The following is a 25,035-nucleotide window of genomic DNA, read 5'->3' as shown; positions in this document are numbered from 1 at the left end:
TATAATTGCCGCTTAACAAGAAGACTCTATTACTATGGTCTTAGAAAGGGTACTCAATCTTGTTGTGGCAAATACCATAAGTATTATTACATACATTCATGTATAAAAAACAACTGAGAGTAATTTTTATATGCTTCACCTAGGAGAAAAAAACTGTTAATTCTTCGGCATGGAGATAACCCATCATACTAACAATATTATTTGTTAACTATGCAATAACTAAGAATTTGAATGAGTCCCCCTTTTTATTTTTATTTGTATATATATATATATATATATATATATATATATATATATATATAATATATATATATATATACATATATATATATATATATATATATATATATATATATATAGTTATTATATATGTCTAATAACAAGGGAAAAAAACATTGAAATAACTAGGCAACCTATCCTATGCTTTTTACTCCCTGTTACAAAATTTAGCTTCTTTGATTGACTGTACAGTTAAACAGAGATTTGTCAGGTTTTATAACCACTTGTGGTAAACAGATGAATTGAATGCCAAACATTTCAGAAAAGCTGAAAGGAATACAAACACAAACTGACTTTGCTTACCTCAGCATACAATATTGTTCAATGCTGCCAAGTCAGTATGTTAGAGAGAGAGAGAAACAGTATATACTATAACAGAGCATCAGGTAAATATTAATATCTAGCTTAAATCCAGTTATTTAGGAACAAAATACATACTGCTATGTCTAACTACATTAGCAAATAGTAATGACTTGCTGCTACCAAAGTGTACAAAATGATCCTCATTTGGTTAGTTTATTGGAAAGTACACACTTGCCTGAAAATGCTTTTAACTAGGTAAAAGTCCCAGAGTTTCCTTTCTTTATTTATTCTTTTCTTTCCATTTTGAAGTTAAACTGCCATTTTTCAACTCCATAAGCCTATTTCCCTGAGAAGACAAGTACAAGAAGTAAGTCTGAGCTAGTTGCCACAGGAAAATAGGCACTACAGTCAAAATCTGCAGGTAGGACCAAAAAAACTGTCCTATGCATTTCCGGTCGGCCCAGCTTCAGTGTTACCATCCACAGCTTTGAATGTAGAATCGGAGCTCATGGCCTGCTGTTTAAGACCCCTACTATGCAGACCATAACAAAACCAGTAAAGAAATGCAATGGAGGAAGAAAACAGCTCTAGAAACAAGCCATTTAGGATGTTTTTATGTCGCGATCCATGGATTAACTGGAAAAATACATCAAACTGCTGCTAGGTGGGTTACTTTTTAAAATGCTTGTTTTTTACTCGCTTTATTCACTCTTTTAGAGTTTTGAATGTTTTCCAAAGGCTTTAAGAAAGGCGGTTTTGGCTTCCAACACAGATTTAGCTAGTAATTTTTGGTCATTTTTGGAGAAGACTAGTGTGTTAGGATATTTCATTTGGAATTTGATTTTTTTGGTAATAAGGAATGCACAGAAGGGTGACAGCAGTTATCTTGCTTGCTTAATTTGCATTGATAAGTCTTGGGCAAATGTAATTTTGTAACCATTCTTGATTAATGTTCTTTTTTGTTTTGATACATATAAGATTTCTTAGACATGTTGTTAGTTCAATAGTTTAGCATAGACCTGTCGGGGATTAGTCGGGTTTTGTGATCTGCTAAGAGCTCTGTGTGTTCTCCCTATCACAATATCTTTGACAGTGGATTTATTTTGCAGCAAGGCACCAAAAATATTTTGTAGTGTATCTTGAATTCCTCGTAAGAGTATGTTATTTCTCCTGCCTCGAGCCTCAAGATCTGTAAACTTTTAGGTTCATAGGTTCATACTAGGCTATCTGCCCTAGGGCATTTATAAGCCTAGCCAGAATGTGTTTGGCTTTCGCCACCTATTTTAAATTTATTTTGCTATGCCCTTTTTCGAGGTTAGTATACTGTGCCTCTGTCTAACAGTGACACAGAAGTGATACCCGGGGTAAACCTATGATCTCCCATCCACTCATCAAGATTCCTCTTGAATAGAGTCAGTGAGGGACTCTGCCTAACCTGGACTGGGATTTTATTCCAGAGTGAAGGGAGCCTCTGGGTTATGAATCTGTCCCTCCAGCATGTCCTATTTATTTCAGTGCTGAGGTTCAAGTCTCGAGCGTAGCTCGATGGGATTTGGATTTTCTGAGGTGCAGCATGTCCATTAATTCCGGGTTGGACATGGCTTTATACGTCAGGCACAGATCGCCTCTGAACAGGTGGTATGCCACTGAGTAGAGCTGGAGTTTCTTTAACCGGGCAGCATATGGCATCTTTTTGAGCCCTTTGATCCTCTTGGTGAGGTACTTTTGGGGTCTTTCTAGTTGCTGCAGGTGTCTGGTAAGGTACATCCCAAAAGGGGCATTGTACTCAATTATGGGCCTGATGAGGGATGAGTAAAGAGGCACAATGACCTCCCCTGATCTAGATGTGAATCCCTTCATGATTAGGTGGGCTATATAAAATGTTTTTCTAACCACTTTGGCCACGTGGTTGTCAAATGAGAGATTGCTATCAGCTTGGGTCCCCAGGTCCCTAATTACTTCTTCTGTACTTAATGGATTACCACCTATGTGGTAATTTGTGGGCACTTTGTTTTTGCCAAAGGGGATGACTATACACTTTTTGGCATTTAGCTTGAGGCCATGGCTCTGGCACCAGTTGTCTGTTTCTATGAGGCCCTTTTGGAGGATGCTTGTGTCGGCTGGAGAGTCGATTATGGCACCCAGTTTGCAGTCATCTGCGAACTTGGTCAGCCACAGTCCTTCCGTGTTGGCCTGTACCTCCGAGAAATATATACCGAACAAGAGAGGTCCCAGGACTGAGCCTTGTGGGACACCACTTGTAACTGGTTTGGAGTCTGACATGGCTCCAGCATTTCTAACCATGTGGGTTCTGTCCTTGAGCCAGTTTGCAATCCATCTAGTGACATAGGGGTTTATATTTAAGCTGGTGAGCTTATTTATAATGCCTGAGTGGGGTATTGTATCGAAGGCTTTTGCGAGGTCCAGGTAGGCTGTGTGGACCACCTTCCCCTCGTCAATGGCCTTGGTGACTGTTTCAAAGAAATCAACCAGGTTTAAGAGGCAGGATCTGCCCTTAACAAAGCCAAACTGGGTAGGATCCAGTGTCTGTAGGTCCCCAATATCTTTATTTATGAGGTCCATGATGATCCTTTCCATAGCTTTGCAGACCAAGCTAGTCAGGCTTATGGGGCGATAGTTTCCAGGATCCGTTGAGGTACCACCTTTATGGAGAGGGACCACTGTTGCTGTACGCCACTCTTTGGGCACATATCCTGTAGTAAGGCTGCATATCTTCTAGAATAGCATCCTTCATTTTTTTGTTATATTTGGAGTTCCTCAATTTTCATTTCATTTGCTGTTGCTTTAGCTTCAGTATGCTCTAGACAAGAAACAATCTGATCCAGTGTAGTTCCAAAGTTTGTAAGTTGGTTTGAGAAGTTTTGATTAGCAGACTCTATAGGCAGTAGAGCAGATTTCAAGTTATCCATGGTATAAGCCTCTTCTGGTTTTGCTTTGGAAGTAGACTTACATTTTGTTGCTTTAGTGTTCTCTGTCTTTTTGATAAAGCTTCTTTTTCAGGTGAAGCTATTTGTGAAATCTTAGATTTTGTTGTTTGTAGTTCCATTTGGTCCAAGTCATTTGGCATGGTTTACTTTTAACAAGATCACTGGTATTTAGTTTAAGTAGCACTTTCCACTAGCAAGACAGGCCTAAAAGTGACATGCGGCTTTGCAATAGAAGTAACCAGGGTAGGAAAAAAATAGTTTTTTGTTGAATAAAACTTGATTTTTGAGCATTAAAATATCCAGATGGTTAGTCATATAACAAACCCTGTTTTGATGAGATTGCAGGCTGATGGTTCCTGATTATGAAGATTCAGATAGAGGGTTGTGGAGCTGCAAAGAGAGAGTGTTCACAGGCTGTCCACCATCTTGAAAAGAAGGAGTCACTATAACTCTTGTATGAATAGTTTTATGTTTATTATTTGTAAATATTCAATGTCTTCTATTCAATTTTTGTGCATGCATAACCATTGAAAGTGTGCATTTAATGTCATTCATTATGGATTTGTGTTAACTTTGTAGTCTCTGTTGAACTTTTCCCTATGGGCCTTCACTGGAAAGGAGTTTGTCTGCCTAGTCAGATTTTTCTAATAAGTAAGTAAGCAAATAAATAAATAAATAAATAAATAAATAAATACATAACTAATGTGTTGCATTTCCCTCTACAATTGCTGTTAGGAAGATCACATTCAAGAAGTATGTATTCATTTGTAGGTTTTTTTTCCTCTTTGGGTGTTTCTATAATGGGGCTTTCAGTTCATTGAGATTTACCCATTTAGATAAAAACATAGATTGATGGGCAGACAGACAGATGGATAAACACACCAGACCTTTTTATTCATTCTGTGTGATCTTTGAGTATGAAGACAGCAATGCACACTCTCACTTCTTATAAAATAACAAATTGTTAAAATCAGCATTCACCATATCCTAGCTTGTACACAATTTTTAATCTCTATTGCCCATAAAAAGTTGGACGTTTTCTGCTAGCTTGTAAAATATTTTTGTATTATTCATAATCATTACACTCTATATATAGAAATTGGTGCTTCTTATACACAAAGTCTGAAACAGGTTATCTGCATATATGTATATGCACTGCATTTAATGTGATATTATCAAATATCATTTTATATGTACTTCACATCATACATGCTTTTGTTGTTTTCTAGCTGGTCTCAGTTGTCCCTGAAAAAGTCTGTTGCAGATTACCGTACTTCCTAGTTATGCAACAAATAAGTTCATAAATGCAGTTAAAAAGTAATTTATTCCTGAATTACCTAAGGTATCATTTTATTAAACCTGCACATATTAGGAGCATGCAAATTCCTTCTGCTGTCTATACCCAAACATGGGGTTCATTAATCATGGGTCTCATAAGAGTGGACAGCTACAGAATTAAAACTGGAATTACCCTGTCTCCCAGATGCGTTTCTGCCAATGTGAGCCATTTGTTCCACTCATAAACAAAGACTTACATTAGCATATGTTAGCAATGATTATAGACTACATAAGGTGATTCAGAAATATATCAGAATATTAAAATATCTTAACCTCCATGATATGAAGACAGTGATTTCAGCATCCCAAACGTAGGAACAAATCAGAGACGTACTTTGTATTTCCTAATAGTAACAAGTTTGTGAACCCATACTTTTAACAGATGCAATGGGTCAGTACAGAGGGAGATTGTGGAGATATGAAGCATATATTATGTCATTTCATTAACACACCAAAGAAGAACAGAAACAAAAAATGTCAAAAGCTATATTCCTGTTTATGTTTAATCAGAATTACTTTCTTAATACTTGTCATATGAAGATGTAAATGTCCATGGAAAGCTGAAGAAAAAATGTATAGGATAAGGTGGCAGCAAATGGTTAGGCATATCACAGATGTGTGTATGATATTAGTTCCATATTCAAACATAGCATAACGACACAAAACTGTTCACAGTCATGTGAACTTGCTGCCCTTCAGAAATCAGTGACATGATAACACTGAATACAAAGTACTGAATTGAGTATTATATAGGGAAGTATCAATGTCTGCCAGTCACCCACTAACTGTTAATGAATACTATTAAATGTTAATGCTTCTGTCTGTTTGATCTATTGCAATCACTGTATTTTAATCTGTTCTCTGAAAAGTGTATTTTTGTTCTTACTGTGAGTTTAGCAAGAAATGTTGATCCCATCAAACCCTTCACTCTACATTTCTTGCACAACAGTTTGCAAGAATGAATTTAATTTCCATTCTGACTAATGTGCTAAGGGAAAACTTCACAGCTTTCTGCAAGCAGTAGTGCTTAAAGTAAGTCAACAGATTATAGGGAACACATTTTTTCAATTTAAATGACATTTGTGAGAAATGTTCATGCTACACAGATTCCATAGGAGTCAAGTCCAATGTTGGTTAACCAGTTAAAGAGCAAATCATCACTCTGATTTTTCTAAAAACAGGCAAAGGGCCCCTACCTGGCACAGTTCCCAAATTTATTGTCAGTTCTCATTATATTTAAATTAAGAGGACTATTTTGGTATTATAAAGAAAATGTGACTCCTACACTGCTTTAGAATTAGGATGCAGACGTAAAAAACTGTAAAAATCAACCGACTTAAGATCTGGAAGCAGAGATGGGAAATGCAACATCTTTCAGACCCTGCGTCATAACAAGAAACAATTCTTTCAGTTTGATATAACAAAGAATGTGCAGGTTTTACATTTCCCTTACTTTAATTCTCAGATTACGTCTACAAGACATGAATGAGTTCAGTACATCCCAGTTTACTTTACTGCATATACTTTGTATGTGTTTCTGTCCTGAATTTATTTGCTAGTGTTGATTGAACTAATGACATTTACAGTTGTCAACTATGAAAGAAACTTTGTTATTCTTAAGTGATTTTTCAGGTTCAAGTGGTTGACAGCATCAGGAAAGACAGCATACTAAATTATTCCCTTTTCTCCAACTTTGTGTGACCTCAGAGTAAGTTAAGATGCTTAGATAAGTGGAGTTAGGAGTAGAAGTTCATGAATATTATGATAGCATGTATTTTACACAATGGCTCCACTAATCCACTCTACACTGCAGATAATCACAGTCTCTCTTCTTTCTCTTTAGCTCAGTCATTGACTTCAGTCGCCCATTGAATTTATACAACCTGTATGCATGTACATAGTCTGATTCCATTGCAGATTAGTCTTACAGTGCATTTATTCATGTTAGTCTAGTACTGTTATAATGATGTAATGTACTTCATATTGTTATAACCTTTTCATGTTCTTAATTAGATCGTCGTTGTAGTAGCCATTGCATACATTCAAATTCTGCCAGAGATAGCATACATCCGGCCAGCCTACAAAGCTTCATGCTCCTTCTTTGCTCATGATACATCCATTTTTAGCATGAGAGGATGTGCTGTATAAGACGGATGCACAAGCTCACCAAAAGTCAAAACTTTCTTGCTGGTAGTTCGTATATGTAGACTCTTGACATTGTTGCATCTAATTTTTCTGTGTTGTTGACTTTAGCACATTGGCTTTAGGCAGATGAGTACCCTGTTGTGGGCCTTACCTTTTTTAACATATGTTTGTGTAAGTACTTATTATGTCTATCAGAAAAGAAAAGTGTAGCTGTAGGTAACACATTCCATGTAGACTCAAACACCAGCTGTACATTTTGTCGAGGGACTGAGCATGACTGTCAGTCGTATTTAATTTGCCAGTTGTTCACTGCTAAGACTGTTAGGGGTAGCTTAAAATCCATTCAAGTTTTCATTGAGAACAAACATCATCCAGACTTAGCACAAGTGGGTATGGAGCTATTCTTCCTCTGTGGCAGATGTTCCTCTCAGGTAAAAAAAAAAAAAAGAAGAAAAAGTTGTTGAGAGAGATGAGTGATGATAACCATATGTTCATCTCATTTATGCGGCCTGTGCACATGACTCCATCGAGGAACATTTGCAGTTCCAAACTGTCAGAGTGCTTCTCCTGGGCTATCTAGTGTGAGCCCTTCAGAAGTCATAATGGTCAAGGTCACTTGCATGCCTAATCAGACCATTCATTTGTTAGCATCGGCTGGAAAAGGAGAATTTAGGATTATTTTATCTGAGGGTGAGGGAGGTTTGCACAAGGCTGTTTTTAAGGAAGATTTTGAAGGCTCACTATTGGAGGTCAGACTTATCACTTTAACCCTAAAGACCATGTGCTGGACACTTCTTAAAAATATATACAAAAAACTAAGCACATATCCCTTTTCTACCCCTTTTCCTCAGACAGGGAGCAGGGAATATCGGTATCATTTTGCTCAAGGGCTATTTAATTCTGTCCTGTCAATCCTGTCTGCTTGCTTCTTCCATTTCTACACCTATTAAGAGGAAGAGCGCTCCTTCCTCTTTGTAAGAAGAATTCTCTAATTTAGACAATGAAGGACTTGATAATGCCTTTCATTTTCATTCTCTCACTGGATGTGAATCTGAGGCACAGGATACTTTATTGTCTGAATCCTTTAATGAGGAGATTCCTTGTAGTAACGCAAGAGTAAAAATGAAAGATTTCTTTTTTTTTTCAAATGGAAAGGTAAAGAAGTTTTTGACTCCCAGAAAAGGTACTATGAATTACTGAATATGAAATCCCCCAAGCCTTTAGCTGTACCTCTAGTCTTGGGATCTTTGGAGCCTCCAGCCCCTATAAAGCAGGATAGGTTTTATAGATTACCTGATATGCACATGTAGCTTTATAAAAATCCCTCTGTTGAGCATGTTAACATATCTTTGGATGCCAATAAAGGTGAGACAACATTTCCATTTACTTTCCCGATTTCTAATAATAAAGACAGCAGAGCTCATAACAGATATGGGGGAAAAGGTATACACTTCTTCCTCATTAGACTATAGAACCATTAATTTCCAATTTTGTATGTCCAAATTCCTCTTTGTCATTTCAGTACCATGGGACAAACCTTAGCCAATCCTCCTGACTATGACCTAAGTCTAACTTTATCGACATACTTGACTATGCATTTCAGGTAGCTAATCACACAATAAAATGTGGCTATGATGAAGTGGATGCTATCTGCCAGGCAGGTGCAACTGGGACAGTTATGAAAAGATAGCTTTGATGATACCAGTCCTTTCCAGAGGATATAAAAGCTCATTTGTTAAATAGTCCTCTGGACAAGGACTTCTTATCTGGCAAAACATCTGCTGAGGTTCTTAAACATTTAGAGGAGAGAGAGAATTAGAGTTAATAAGGTAGTTAAACAGCTATTTTTATCTCCTCTTCTCAAATTCCAAATTTCAAAGGAATTATCCTTCCAATCCAGGTCTATTTTTTTCAGATCTGGTCAGCAGAAATCTGAAAAAAAAAGTTCAAAACGAAATGACCAGATGATATCAAAAAGAAATCTAATAGATCCCAGGGTCCTACATCTTAAAGGAAAACCTTCTGTTTTTTTGCAGGGAATTTTACTCTATGCCTTCCTGCATGGCAGTCAATATTTATGGGCAGTTGGCTTATAAACATCATAGAGCAGAGACCCCTGGCCTCCTAAACACCAACTTCATGACTTGCCTCAAATCACTGCAAAATTGCTACATTTGTTGCCAGGGATTACAAAACAAGTCCTTTTAGATCAGTAAGGGCAAGATTTTTACTCAAGATTTTTCATTGTAGTCAGGAAAGAAGGAACATTAAGGCCTATTCTAGCTCATTCTGAGCTAAGCAGTTTCTGCTCATCCCAAAATTGAAAATGGGATACTTCAGACTTGCTTCCCTCAAGCTTTTCTGGTCAACATAGACTTAAAAGATGCTTATTTACATATTCCCTTTCAGGAAAAGCACATATGTTTTTTAATGTTCTTGGCTTAAGACTGCATGATAAGTTTACTTCTTTGTCCTTTGGACATCAACAAGAGGCTTTACCAAATGCCTTTCTCCAGTGATAGTTCATTGTACTCTTCAAGGCATACACATATTTTTTTATCTGGATAATTTCCTTATATCAGCCTCAACTCTTCAAGAAACATAACAGATTTATAGTATACTATGAATATCTTCAGCAATCTAGGTTTCACTCTGAATCTGAAAATGTCCTCCATAGTTCCCAACCACAGGCAAGTGTTTCTGACATACCTTCTATACACCTCTCTGTTGACAGTGTTTCTTCCTCTAGAGAAAATACAAACTTATCATCAGAATGTTCTCAGTCCTTCTCTTCAAACAAGGACCACTGCTAGAGATTTTCTAAGAATTTTAGGTTTCCTGGCCTCCTATATCCTCATAAATCCACATGTCAAACTCCCACTCTCTTGTTTTGGGTCCCAGTCTTAAACTCTATGAAGAAAATACTTCTTTGTTGGGACAGTCAAGTCCCATGCAACCCAGGAGTCCCTTTCTGTCTTCCAAAGCCCTCTCAGGCAGTGGCCACAGATGTCTCAGACTTTGCTTGGGATGATGTTTCTCAGGCTGCCAAGGTTCAGTTTATCTGGAAACCAAAGTAAATGTTCAAACACATTAACCTGAAGAAAGTGATGACTTTGATGCCATGAGAGCTCTGAATTGACTTTGGTCTTCAGGAACTCTGTTAATGGTGACAGATACCATCACTGTGATGTGGTACATAAATAGGGTGGGACAAGATCATGTCCCTTTTGCAGATTGGTCATGACTGCCTGAGTTGTAACATTTCAGTACAGCTTATTTCTTCAGGCAACTTACATTCCATCAAAGCCAAACACAGTAGCAGACTCTTTGAGCAGATACAGGATAGACCCTCATGAGTGAATGCCACGTCTTCCTTCAGGTATTCCACCAAGGAGTAACTTCCCAAATAAATCTGTTTTCCCCAAGTCTGAATAGAAAGTTGAAATTCATACTCCAGAACACCTTGCTAAGAGTCCTAGGAAAACAATACATTCTCATCACCATAGAATAAGTGTTTGTTTAAGCCTTTCCACCCTTTTCTTTCATTTCCAAATTCTTACAAAAGATTAGGAAGGACTTCCCAAAGATGTTACTGGCAACTCCATTTTGGCTAAGACAACACTGGTTCACTCTTCTCATGCAACTAGACAGAAGCAATTACCAAAATCTTCCTGACAGAGTGGACTTTCTCAATGAATGTCAGATTCACCCTAATATTCAAACTCTCCTTTATGCACCTTTTTTTCTGAGGAGATGAACAGGTGTTGAAGGAGGCAAGAAAACCTGCTACAAAGAAATCTTATTTACCCATATGGAAAAAAAAATCTTTTTGGTATTAAGTAGAATACAGGACCCATCTCAAATTTCTTCTTTAGTACCTATGCCATTTGATTGATTCTGGCATAATATAAACTTCAGTAAAGGTACATCTATCTGCCGTTTCATCTTGTCTGACACTGGATCCCCCTCTATTCTCTTTGTGTTAAGTCAAACAATTTTAAAGAAGGCTTTGCACATACAAGCACTAAGAAAAAAAGTGTCTCCTTCTAGGGGCTTGAATATTGTTTTAGAAAATAGTAAGTCCAACAACAACACCACGTATGAGGCGACCAGGCTCACTTAAATTATCCAGAATACTCAAAAAGTGTATAAAAGCAAAGATCTTTTGTTCACATAAATCCAACAGGTTAGTGCTTTCACGTACTGCTTCCTCAGATCTTAAAAGGTCTAATTAAGCAATAATACATGACTGAGTGTGGGTAATGCTGGATTTATCGACAGTTGGTGTGGTTTGATCATGAGGGCGAAGCACCAGCACAGCTTTCTGGCCAAGTAAAGAGACATTTCCAGCCCTTATCCCAGGACTGACAGTGGTTCTCCCTTGCCTGACAAGGGCAAACCAACAGCTGCAGGAGATGTGCTTAGCTCCTAGTCCATAGAGTCTATATTGACTACAACAGCAAGATACAAGGAAAAAGATGAGCATTTGAAGAACTAGCTTTGTTCACAACAGAGTCAACCACCAGTGGCTGAGGGACATATTATCCTGCTTTAGTGGCAAAGGCTGCTTAATAATCTTTTTTTTTGTGACTGGAAGTGTTTTTCTTTTTTTTTTTCTTAAAAGGAACTTGTCTGACAAGAAATAGAACAATGTTAGCAGACCATCAATTCTCAAAAGCCCATACAGGAGCACTCTCTTCAATGCAGACAAGCTCTGTGAAGGACATGATACCTAAAACTAGCTTTTCTTCAGCTCAAGCTTTGGAAGCTGACTGTCCATTATGTCCTTGACTACTAAAGCAATGATCAAATGAAGAACATCATTAGGCTACCCATTTATTTATTTAACTCTGCTAAATGGGTGAGTGAGCTGGTCCATATACTGGTTTCAGCCATGGTGAAAGGCAGTAGCAACCTTTCAAAACATCTTTTGCAAACAGAACACCATTTGTGTTATGCTTTAAACTAGAATTTAAAGTTCAGTAACTATTATAGTACTGCTTTTGTATGTTTTTTGTATGTGCATTCCTGCATTCTCCCCAAGGATAATAACACTAATAAACTTCAATAACTACTATAGTCGAGCTTTTATACATGAATTTTATTTACAATAAGTTAGACATTATATACAAGGATAATACCATATTGATTTGCATGCTGACACTGCTTGCATAGCTGTCTCTGTGTATTATGGTTGCACTTTGCTGATTCTGGTGTAATTTTTAGTGTGGTTGATTAAATGCCAACTTCTAAGATCTAAACTGGTTTTCTATAACAGATGTATTTATAACTGCACATGAGGTGTGCTTTCAAAAGATCTTGAAAGAAACTTAGTTTGCTACTTTTTTGTATTTTATATGTCAGAGTATTTTATGATATAAGGGTAGTTTTGTGGAAAGCTTTATCTCTTGTTGCCATAGCATATGGAGGCATTTATACTTGTATGGTGACTTGATTTTTTTCAGTCATACAAGGGATTCTGACTAGTAGTGTGTTTTTAAAGGTGGGCTTTCAGTTAATAGCTTGTAGGTTAGAGTATTGTGTAATAAATGTACTCTTGCCTCAACTGGTGTCCAGTTTGGTATTGCAGTGGCGTTCACTCTTTCATGTTGAATGGATGAATGAATTTGAGTATTTTATTTTGTCTATCTGATCGGTAGCAATATTTCTGGGGAATTTAGACAATTTAAAGGTAGGCTGTACTCAATAAATTAAAGGTAGGCCAAAAATGAAATGAGCATTTTTGACGATTGATACTTAAGCATCAGTGATAAATAAGTTGAAGCTTGAAACGGATACTTCTCATTACATTAGAATTTTGTCATCCTGTTGTTCTACGTCTTCCAAAGAATAACATATGTAACATAGTCCCAGATACCTTTGTTGCTCATTTGAGGGTATGAATATTTTTTCTGAATTTGTAATGTTAGTGTAGCAAACTCTTAGGTGTTAATAGCTAGCTTACTAGAAATGAGTCAACTCCATATCCGAACAAAATTCTATTGTAGCTGTTGTACTATGTTATCTATGGCTTTTTGAAAGCATGCTATCATAGGTGCACAGTGTGGTCTTTTGATATTTGGAAGATTGTAAAGTAGACTATTAATAAATTGATAAAAAGAGAGAATAACAGAGATTCACACACTGAGAGATGTGAGACTCCTTTTGTTGTTCACTATGTCTCTGAGATAGTAATTTTCATGTATACTACAGAGATCTGTTGTTGATGTAGTTTTAGAAGCATTTAACTACTTCTAGAGCAAAGTGAAGTTCTGACCAGCTGATGAAGCACAAGGGTACTCCACAGTTTGAAAGGCACATTTAAGATTCAAGAAAATAATGCTTGTGAAGACTCCATTTCATTTCTGCTACTGATTTGTGTAGCTAAAGTAAATAGTTCTAGTTTTGCCATGTGGCATGGAGGGGTTGAGGCCTGACTATGACTTAGGTAGCCTGAGCTTGACTAGCTCAGGAGCAAAAGTAGCCATGAAGAGGGACTGGAAAGAAGCAGCCTTGCTGTTCTCCCAGTCTGGGAGGATGGATTTCTATCTGTGATGTGACGCAATGATAATGAGGATGGAATGTAATCATGTGGCAGATTGTCATCAGCATTTCAGAATTAAAGGGCAGCAGAACTAACTTTACATGCAGTGATATGTGTGCAATACCAGTGGCTCTCCCCAGTTAGGGTATACAAAATCCCCTGGCATGCAGGATAGTGTACACAATGCTGCTGGCTGCTCAGTCCCACTTATCCTTCCTAACCCACCACTAATTTAATTCCTGCATCGGGGATGGATCCAGGGACACTAAAAGTTGGGTTCTAAAAAAAAATGGCAAAACCCCAGAAATATTAGGACAAAAATTACTTCTTAAGATTCCTGTTCAGTTGCATAAAACTATTAGCAAATGGTTATAACTAAGGAAATGAGTCTTCTAAATGGGACCCTGGGTCTGAATTGCCTAGACACAGTTGGGCCTTATTAAGCTGAATACAATTGGGTTCCTAAAAAGCAATTACTAGATAATGGAAGACAAAAATCTAAACCACTTGTAAATGTAGTATTGAATACTGTTAAATTGATAAAATAAATGGAAATGGGGTCTTTAGAAGAAGAAAGGAGCAAATTAAATAGAAATAAATGAAATCTGTAGAAGTAATGCATTCAGAATAGTTGTTCAGGAGAACAAGTGAGGTTAAGGGAAGACAAGAATTGAAAAAGTTATGTAATGGAGTGAATGAAAGTTGTTATAAAGATAATAAATAGATATGTATATATATTTTGTTATATAAAATGCTTCAAGCATAAACCTTAGTTAAAATTGCTTTGTTAAATATAAGTATTATCAGCACAAACCTGAAATGCTTATAAAAATATACATACATATCTATTTATTATATATACTTTTGGTTTTAACTTTTAGATTCATTCACCTTTAAGGTAAATGTGTTTTAATGCATTTTGCATGTGTAATTGAATTTGTTCACTCATTGGTTCATTTGAATTAGATTAGTTTATTTATTCATCAAAGGAAGAGAGGTTAGGTATCTGATGAAGTTATTGTGACGAAAACATATGTGGATTAACTTTACAGCATTATTGTGCTGTTGCTTGTGCTTTGCAATTTCATTTGCTGTGCAGTGCTGCTGTGATTTAGCTTGCTGTTGATTGTTTTTGTGCTTGTTCTTTAAAGCAGTTGTCCGTTTTGCTGAGCTCTGTGTGTGCCTTACTTCAGGTTTACCAGTTTTGATTAATAATATTATAGGAAGGAGCAGAAAAAACTCAAATTCTACAACACTAAGCTTTTGTTTTGATGAAAATATGAAGTCCATTTCCTTGCACTGCTTATGGGTATTGTTTATCGATATTTGTCATACGCAGCAAAATAAGAACAAAGTAAATAGATGGGCTAATTGGTGCATCAATAGGGTACTCATTGTCAGAACTGCCTTTTGGTACAAGAAATTTCTAAATACAGGTAACCATTTGAAATGCTGAGATCCACTAGAGTCCTGAAACATGGAGACTGAATGGCCAGAAAAAAGACTTACATATACCAAGTCCAAGAACTTTTCTCTGAGGTATGGTGATCTTGGAGTCGGTATATATACAAGGGTGTGGGGGGTGCAGGGGTCTTGTCCCTTGCAAACCAAAAGCATTTAAAGGAGAAAATGATGTTCAAGATTCATACTTCTCCTGCAATTCGAGTTTTTTTTTCGTTCTTTTGGCTCTCGGCATTACAATAGGGAGTACATTAGGGTGAATGGAAAACAGTGGTTACTGGAGTGATATGATATTGTGCTTTGTATGACTTCAAAGCATAAATCTGTCTGTTTTTGGCTTGAGTAGTCTTTGAGTTTCTTTCTTCACATAATTAGGGCAAATGTTTTTGAGTATTCTGATATAAAGGAATAGCTTTACCAAATACTTTATTAGTTAGGGTAGCAGTAGACTTTCTGACTTCTAAAATGAGACAGTTTGTAGACTAGAGTTATCCTTGAGGCATTTGACAGTAAAGTTAACAATATCTCTGCAGTATGCTTGATGCAAATTTTAATGAAATGTGCAGGGCTCAAGAATTTCTATCTTTAGATAAGTGAAGGAGTGCAAACCTCATTGGCAGCATAACAGTAACAAAGTGAACAAAGAAATTGAGCTGCAAATCTGGAAACAATGAGGTATGCTTGTTACAGATGGGACAGTTCATCCTTATGAGGAGCAGAGAGAAAGACTCCTCTATAAATGAGATGGCTGAAAGGCAGAAATGGTTGTCGTTTTGGCTTTTACAATGAAGATGCTTATGAGCTTGTATACTTTCTCATCACAGAACATATATGTTAACAATATGCCACTTTCTGACCTTCCTGGTAACCTAAATTGTGGTACAATTAATTTTAGTTTAGGGTAGAGACAGTAAGTAAGTATAGACTGGTTCATTTTTAAAGACAGGATTTTGCTTCCTGGACCATGGTCTTGGTTTTGATTAGTTTATGATGGTACTTTTTTTTTCTTAAGTGGTGGATAGCACAGACTGCATTATCATATTCATTGGTGTACAAGGAGTCTGCAAAATGATGTGACCAGTCATCACGAAAGAACACAACAATTAAAATCATACAGTTCAACAAATCATAAAATGTCTTGTGCACCACTGCCTTCAGTTCAAATACTTAGTTGGTTAGAATTTTGTCATCTCCAAACTTTTATACAGCTGTGCCTAGAAAATAAATGACTTTACAAAGCTAATTGGCATATCTTAATTATTTCTATTATGTAAGCAATCCCTAAGTAAAGCCTTGGGGATTCTTCTCTTCATCTAGTCACCATAGTGCTTATAATACACAGACATGGAGACTGCTTGCCCTCTGTCTCTACAGGTAAACTTTGCAACATGTTCTCATCTGACAGTAGAATTACAAATGCCATGCAAATTCAAATTCTTTTGCTGTGGCAGTACCACATTGTCTACTTTTTTCTGTCACCCCTGTTTCTCTGTTTTAAATTGTATGTTTATTTAAATGTGCTTCTGTTTCCTCTGTCCATTTTACTTCCATTCCTTATCTCAGTTATTACTTTTGCCAATTAGCATTCTAATTTTATTCTTACTTGTATGAAATGTCTCTGACCTTTTATTTTTTATAGTTTGAATTGTCTGCTGTCCATTTCCCAACGTAAATATAGTAAAAATTGTGTATTGCACTGATTAATTTATGTGTATATTTTTATTGTACCATATCCAACCATTTCTGTGTACTCACAACTCTACATTATATGTTTGTAAATATTTTTATCGTGTTTTTATCTTTGTCAAAAATTAAAAAATGCTGCATCCACTGCCAAAGCAGCACTATTTACAATACTTGCTAAATGGACAGCAGTGCTAATTATACATGTTTGCATGCATCCAGGCTAGTGTGCATGATGAGCAGCACTTCAAAACAGCTATAGCACAGCCCTGTGGATATCATATTAGGCCACTTTGTGACCAGAGTTAAATACAAGCAGCAGAAATAAACATTGAAAGTGCATGAATACCTCCTGTAGTTGTGGTGAGTTCACCTGCACAGGTTTGTCAGTGTTGATGTAATATACAGCAAGATATATATATATATATATATATATATATATATATATATATATATATATATATATATATATATATGTATGGGTCTACTTTGATGCACTGAAAACTCATTTCACTGAATTTCAATTCACCATCAAAAAATCGCTGAAAGTTCAAATAACTGAAAACTCATTTCACTGAATGTAAGTAATGTTGGTCAAATAAAATGTATATGCCCCATTTCCCACTGTAGTGCGATCTTGGAGTTAGTATATCTAGATAGGGGTGGTTTAGCTTTTATATTTATGAATCTTATTTCACTGAAAGCTAACAATATAAAACGAAAAATAGCTGGGGTGCTATGCCCCCTACATCCCCTAACTATATATATTAACTCCAGGATTGCACTATAGTGGGGAAAAGGACATATACATTTTATTTGGCCAACAGTACTTATATTCAGTGAAATGAGTTTTCAGTGATTTGAGTTTTCAGTGATTTGGTGTGAGTGTTTTGAAATTCAGTGAAATTAGTTTTCAGTGAATCAAAGTAGATATATATATATATATATATATATATATATATATATATATATATATATATATGGATCTACCTCACTAGGTTGACACACCACAATGTTGACAGCAAGAAAGGCAACTGCAAAAGGTCTGTTTCAGAAATGCAGGCACTAAACTATGCATGCATGAGTAAAATCCTCACAGCATGCAACCAACAACAAACAAAATAACATGACCCCTGCAATCCCCATGTGGGGGGCTATGTCCCCCTCACCTGCTAATTATATATACTTATTTCAAGACTGCACAATGCCTGGAGAAAGGAAAAATTCTGTCACTCAGGGATTGTCAATCTTGCACAACTGTTGACCTTTTGCATATGTTGTCCTTTTGAGGTTGACTTCCTTGCTATTGATATTCTGGTGTGTCAACTTAGTGAGGTAGAGCTATATATCTATATCTATATTTATTTATCTATATATCTGTATCTATCTATCTGTCTATCTATCTATCTATCTATCTATCTATCTATGTATATACAGAGAAATGTGCAATGAAAGGAAAATAGTACAGATGACTGAGTAATGGTTATGTTATAGCAGCAGAATCCTCAGAGATGGACATAAAAAGTGCAAAGGACATTGCTTAAAAAACATGGAGTAAAAGCAGAATGGAGAAGTTGTTATGACAATAGGTGAATATAGAATAATGTGAAACCTAGGCAAGAGGGGTGAGCTATAATAATGTAACATGATGTACCGACCTGAACCAGACCTGACAAAATCAGAGTGTGAGCAGAGGACCTATACTATAATATCACTGACATTACAAATGGAAAATATGATATCCTCAGGGTAGCTGACCAGTCAGTTCAGTCTATGTGCCAGTATATCCTCAGTTTCTTAGTAAGAGGAGACACTGCAGCAATAAAATTGGTCATAAAACATACATATCAGGGAAATGTAGCACATGTGCAAACCAATGGCAAGAAAAGAAAGTTAGGCCTCAAGATAATTGAGCCTATGAATTTATGAATTCCCTGTAGAAATTATCCAGAGGAGGTAGGGAAGCAAGATTAGGGTAAAAATAAAGATATGGATAAGGAGAAAAATGAAACAGAAGATAATGTAGAAGAAGGTTCTGAAATAAGGGATGAGGAAGATGTAAATTGGAAAATAGTGAACACTAAAAATAATTCTACTGGCAAAATAATAAGAGACAGAAAAAGAAAGTTGAAAGGGATAAGTGTAAAAGAGAAAAAGAAAGGGAATGTATAATGCAAATGAGATAAATACTTCACATTTACACAATTTCTGGTAAATAGACATAATGACATATTTAGAGTGCTTTCAATAAATGTAAATAGCATCAAAAATATAACTAGAAGAATATATAGCCTAAACTGGTTTAGTAAGTGTGATGTTGACATAATAATATTGGAAGATGTAAGATTTTTGATACAAGAAGAGAAATTACAATCAAAGAAACTTTGGGGAGGAGATACAATATGAAAAATAGGAAAAGAACCATGTTTAGGCATACTTGTACTTTGTAGAAAATCAGTGAAGGATTAACAGCTTTATATCTCAAGTAGCATAATCAGATATATAGAATTATAGCATTGTATGTCTATCTATCTATCTATCTATCTATCTATCTATCTATCTATCTATCTATGTTAGAAATTAAAGAAAGAGAAATGTATTTTATAAAATTCTGGATAATTTATTAATTAATATGAATATAATATTAATGGGAGATTTTATTTGTGATTTGGGAGGGAAAAAAGAAGAAGAGAGGAAACAATATTAAAAATGTTTGAAGTTATAAAATGTGTCAGTTTAATGATTTTAGAGTAATAATTTGGGGACATATAGTCTAGTTATTATGAGATGGAAAATATTATTTTATTGCATCATAAAATTTAACTATAGCTAAAGGAGAGAGACTTATAACAGGCATTTCAGATCTCTCAGCCATATGGACAGAAATACAACAAATCAAGGAGTATATTAGATTGGGAAAATGAATAAAAAATAAATAAATAAGAAATTATGGAAAAAAATAAGTATACAATTGAAAGTTGCAGACTTATTGTATTGAACAATGTAGATTGTAAGATTTTTATGAAAATAATTCTGAAGAAAATGGAAAGTAAAATGAAAAGTATTAAGGAAGATGGAATATAAATATATTTACATATGTATATATATATATATATATATATATATATATATATATATATATATATATATATATATACCTCAGATGAATGAAAGTTCACTTACCTGAATTTCATTTACTTGAGATGACGATACTGAATGTTCAGTTCAAGGAACGTTCATATAACCAGAATTTTAATCCAGGAATAGAGGCAGTTGGCTAACATTCAAAGAAACACACAGAAGCATGTCAAACCCATCCAAACTGGGGGTTTTGTCCCCACACCCCTAACTAAATACATCAACTCCAAGATTGAACTACACTGGGGAAAAGGGCAAATTTCCCCATGTTGGCCAGCTGCCTCTTTTCCCAGACTAAAATTCAGGCAATGTGAGCATTCGTTGAATTAAATTTTCAGTGTTGACATCTCTGGTAAGTGAAATTTGATTAAGCGGAATGTATATATAGACATATATAAGTATATATGCATTATATATATATATATATATATATATATATATATATATATATATGCAGTTTAAAGGGAAAAAGATGTCTACAAGTATTATTCATAGTAAGGGAAAATCTGGATGATATTAGAAATAGGACTTATGACTAAGATCATGATAGGAGATTTAAATAAAGCATTTGATACAGTACAACACGAACTTTTGTAGACAATGATAGAAGAGTATAACATCGGTAAGAAAATTAAGAATGTATGTTGTCCTGTGTGTATTAAAAATAAAGTAACAATTTTATTGACTGGATGGTTAAGCAAAGAGATAGATATAAAGAATGGCCTATGTGAGGGATGTCCTATGAGTAATATATTATTTGCATCCATTCTGAATGTATAAGTCAGAGATGTAAAATTGCACAAGAGAGGTATAACATATATTAGTAATGAAGGGATAAAAATTCCAGGCATGTTTACTTATGTAGGTGATATTATACTGATTATGAGAAACAAGGCCTGGATGAAATAAGTTATATGTTATATATATCAATGATTAAATACAATAGGCATGACTTTAAATAAAGAAAAAAGTAAAAGTACTGGGTGATATAGTGAAGAAAGGAGGAGTATCTCTTTTGATGAAAGACTTTTCTGATTTAGGAACATGATTTAGGGGTAAAAATATAATCAACAATGGAATAAGATATACATTAAATGAAAGAGCTTTGCTGTTCTTGGAAAACATACAAGCTATCATTTAATAAAAAAGGGTTTATTTGATTTATTCAGTTATACTGGGAAAGATTGCATATTTAGCTACTGTCTATATGTTGCCATTAGTCTATGAAAAAGAATTACTACAAGGATTTTTTTTCTTTTATATGGGGCTCACAATTGAATCCAGTGAAAAGAGTAGTCTCATACATGGATAAAAAAACAGAGGTTTAGGAATAATAAATCCAATTGTTTATGCTACTTCTTTGAATTGGTAAAAAGTTGGTAAAATGAACAGTTAGTAATAAATTTAGTAAAGTACAAATATAAGTGCCATTTGGATATGTTAAAAGAAGTAAAAAGAAGAAAAATATGTTTAAATGAAGAAATTAGATGTTAACAAGAAAAAAATTGTTTATGGAAAATAAAAATTGATGAAATAGAAAATGAGAGGGAAGTGTGTATAAAAATATCATTATAAAATATGATTATGTTAATTCTTGGGCTGAACTAGTGAATGAAAAAGTTAAAGCTATAAAAGTACAAAATGCATGGTGCAATAAGCAAATAGAATGCCAAGATTTTTTATGGAGATTAGTGATTAATAAATTACCAGTAAAAGGAAATGGCATACATATAAAAAATCCATGAAAAATGTGCATATATTATGACAAAGAAGAATCTACAGAACAGGTTTTCTTTCAAAGTATAAAGGTTACAAAATTGTGGGAAAACTTTGTAAACTGTAAATTATGAAAAACTTAAACTTTTTTGAAAATATAAAGGAAATATAGATATGATTATGTATGGATATTATAGGCATAAAAATAAGGAATATGTTGGTAAAATACATAAAAGATTATTTTATGTTGTGTGAACCATTTGGGCTAAAAGGATAAATGAAATCCTGTTTAATGGTTAATGGAGACTGGCAGTAATTTTAACAAAAATTAGATGGTGGCTGTGAAAAAAGAGAACAGGGGTCAAATAAGATAATGAAGACAGAAGTGTAACATAATAATGAAAAGTAAGATATCTATGATTGTATAACAATAAAGGAAAATAATGGAAAATTTCTAAACTGTATAAATCTATCAATATGTAAATATGTAAGTTTGTAAATAGTATTGCACATAAAGTTTTTTTTTTAAATAAAGAACCTCTTGTCTTTTTGATAGGTGTCATGGAAACTTTTGCATCCGACTGAGATACAGCCAACTCGAGTAGATGGGACCTCTGTTTAACGTCTCCTCAGAAGGATGAATAGAGAAAGCTTCAGAAAGCACACATTTGAAAGGAATGTTAGAACAGTGTTGAAGTCTGAAAAACAGCATACAACTATCATGGGATCAAAACCCACCACCCATTGTATTGATAATGTACATATCACTGCATGAGTTCACTGAGCCATGGAAGCTAATATTTATTTATTTATTTATTATTTATTCATTTGTTGAGCAGGAAAGTCCACTGGGTCAGAAACCCATTTTCAGTGGAGGCCCGGGGAGAAAAGCTCCACAGTTAAACAAACAGATAATCAAAAAATAATATACAATTATTATACAGGAAAAGGTACAAAGCAAATATAAAGTTAAGATGTATATGGACTATTAATAATATACTTTCACTCAGAAGGATAATAATATGCATTAGAAAAATATAACATACTTTCACTCCACATGAGAGTAGTCAAAGAACTAGTACAGTGATGCATACTATAGGTAGGAGAAATAATGATTCAGAGGATGAAAAAAAAAGATATCAGAGAGAAAGAGATGTGAAGGCAGGTTCTGGGTAAATTATGTTAGAGAGACTATGGGGGCTTACATTGTATTTCACAGGTACAGCTGTGACTTTTTAAAAAGTGAGACTTTAGTGCAGCTTTAAAGGCCAATAGGGAGTCAAGTTGAGTGATAGATGAGGGGAGGCTATTACATAGTTTGGCAATGCTGTATGAGTAATAGGCATTATCCTGCTCTCTTACTGGGTTTAACAACATTTAGAAGGGTTCTTTCTGAGGACTGGAGGGTTTGAGTTGGGGTGTATGTGTGTAAGATAAACTGGAGAGTGGGACAGCTATCAGGTTTGAAAATTAGTTTATGAGCAACTATTAGTTGAGTAAAATATATACAGTGATGAAATTCTAGCCAGGACAGGTTTGAGATAGCGTTGTAATGATGTGAGTGGTTGGACAAGTTAGAGGTGAATTTTGCTATCTTGTAGTAGCATGATTGCAGCTTACTACTGAGTGATGTATGGAGTTTGGTGAAGATAGGGCTTCCATACAAAAGGGATGAGATAAGCAAAGCATTAGCTAGTTTTCTTTTAGTTTGTTTATCTAGGTAGAGTTTGTGATGGTATAATTTGCCTAGTCTGAAATGAGTTTTCTTTACTGTATTGAGTATGTGTTGTTCAAAGGAGAGTTTATTATCAAAAGTAATTCGTAGAAGTTTTGCTTATTGTACCTGTTCAATTTCTATTTTGTTATGGGAGAAAATCTTGAATTCTATAGCTGGAGGTTTTGATGAGAATAATAGTTTAGTTTTTTTGGAGGGGGTTCAACATTAATTGGACATCATTTAGTCAGGTATCTATGGAGGAGAAGGCATCTTGGTTGATCTTCTGGAGGTTAGTGAAATTGTTTGAGGAGGAGATGATAGTTGAATCATCTGCATATTGAATCAATGTGCTTTGTTGGGAGGCTTTGTTTAGATCATTAATGAAAATACTAAAGAGTAGTGGCCCTAAAATGGATCCTTGAGGGACACCAATGTTGTTTTCCAGGTAATATGATTGTTGGTTTGGCCAGCTAACTGATTGCTGTCTATTATGTAGCTAAGACGAAAACCAGGTTATTCCACTTTGTGAGCTTCCAAGCTTTTCTAAGTGTTGTAATAATTTAGGGTGTGATACTGTATCAAAAGCTTTTGATAGGTCTAGCAGGAGTACTGAAGTTGAAAGACCAGTGTCAAGAGCTTTATTGACAATATCAGTAAAGGAGAGTGAAGATGTGATTGTACTATGACCAGGGCAGAAACCATGTTGAGTGGGAGATAGGAGGTTATTGTTAAGATGCTTTAGTAGTTGGGCTTGAATGCATTTTTCCAGGATTTCTGATAGTGGGGAGAGAATGGAGATAGTCCAGTAGTCTGAGAGATCATGAGCATTACCCCCCTTTGTGTAATGGGGTTATAATAGATTTTTTTCCATAGTTGGGGCATATAAGATTTAGAGATTGAACAATTGATAAGATTGCTAACAGGGAAAGCTGTAGCTCTGGTGGGAAGTTATAAGTATTCTGGTGGTAAGTTATCAGCAGTAAGTGAGCAGGGCTTTAATTTGGTTAACAATTTTAAAACTAGGGATGTAGAAACAGGTTGTAGTGTGAAGGGAAGATTGGATGGAATACTTTCAAAGGGAACTTTGGTGTCTATAGGAGTGGATATGGGGTCTATTTGTGCAGAATTTCTGAACATTGGGTTGGTTTTTGAGGATGGGTCCTTGACTAGTTTTCAGATGGTGTCAATGAAATGGATATTAAATATATGTGTTATATGGAGAGGGTTTTTGTCGGGAGAGGGTGATGGATTTTGAATATTACCATGATTAAGAAGGGAGGATACAGATTTCCAGATTCTTTTTTGGATTATTACTTTGGGAGGAGAGTTTTGAGAAAAAATATGTTTTCATATCCTTTATGATAATTTTTTTGCAGCATTTCTAAGTTTTTTTAAAGTTTTGTTCATTTTCTGTAGTCCTACATTTTGTTCAAATTCTCCAGGCTTTGTCTCTAGACTGGAGGGTTTGTTTGGTATGCTTTGTTAACCAGGGGGCATGGTTTGGTTTTATATGTAGAGGTGCTAGGCTATTTAGTGTACTCAGAAAGATGTTATTAAAAAATATCACATCATCATCAATGGGGCAGTGATTTTAATGGAACCAGTTTTGAGCTTGCAGGGTAATGATAAATGTGTCTTGGTTAAAGAAGGTAAGGTTCCTGATAGATTTGTATATGAGAGGTTTGGCAATGTGTAGTTGGGTTCTGTGGGTGTATGCAGGTAGGTGGTCACATAGGGTGTTTGGGAGTGTACCAATATTGGTC

General features: G+C 35.2%; 1 long non-coding RNA gene across 1 annotated transcript in view; it reads left to right on the top strand.

The window, feature by feature from the left end:
• Positions 1-1,074: 1,074 nt before the first annotated feature.
• Positions 1,075-25,035, top strand: part of LOC122800049 — a 178,842-nt gene continuing 154,881 nt past the window's right edge. The window contains exon 1 of the long non-coding RNA XR_006364525.1: positions 1,075-1,246. This is a non-coding gene — a long non-coding RNA (uncharacterized LOC122800049). The remainder of the gene's footprint in view (positions 1,247-25,035) is intronic.

The sequence above is a fragment of the Protopterus annectens genome, chromosome 4.part0 (assembly GCF_019279795.1).
Source record: "Protopterus annectens isolate FY-2018-M chromosome 4.part0, PAN1.0, whole genome shotgun sequence".
NCBI classification, from domain to species: Eukaryota; Metazoa; Chordata; order Ceratodontiformes; family Protopteridae; genus Protopterus; species Protopterus annectens.
The sequence above is the reverse complement of the archived record's forward strand: the minus strand, read 5'-3'. Positions and strand labels throughout refer to the sequence as shown.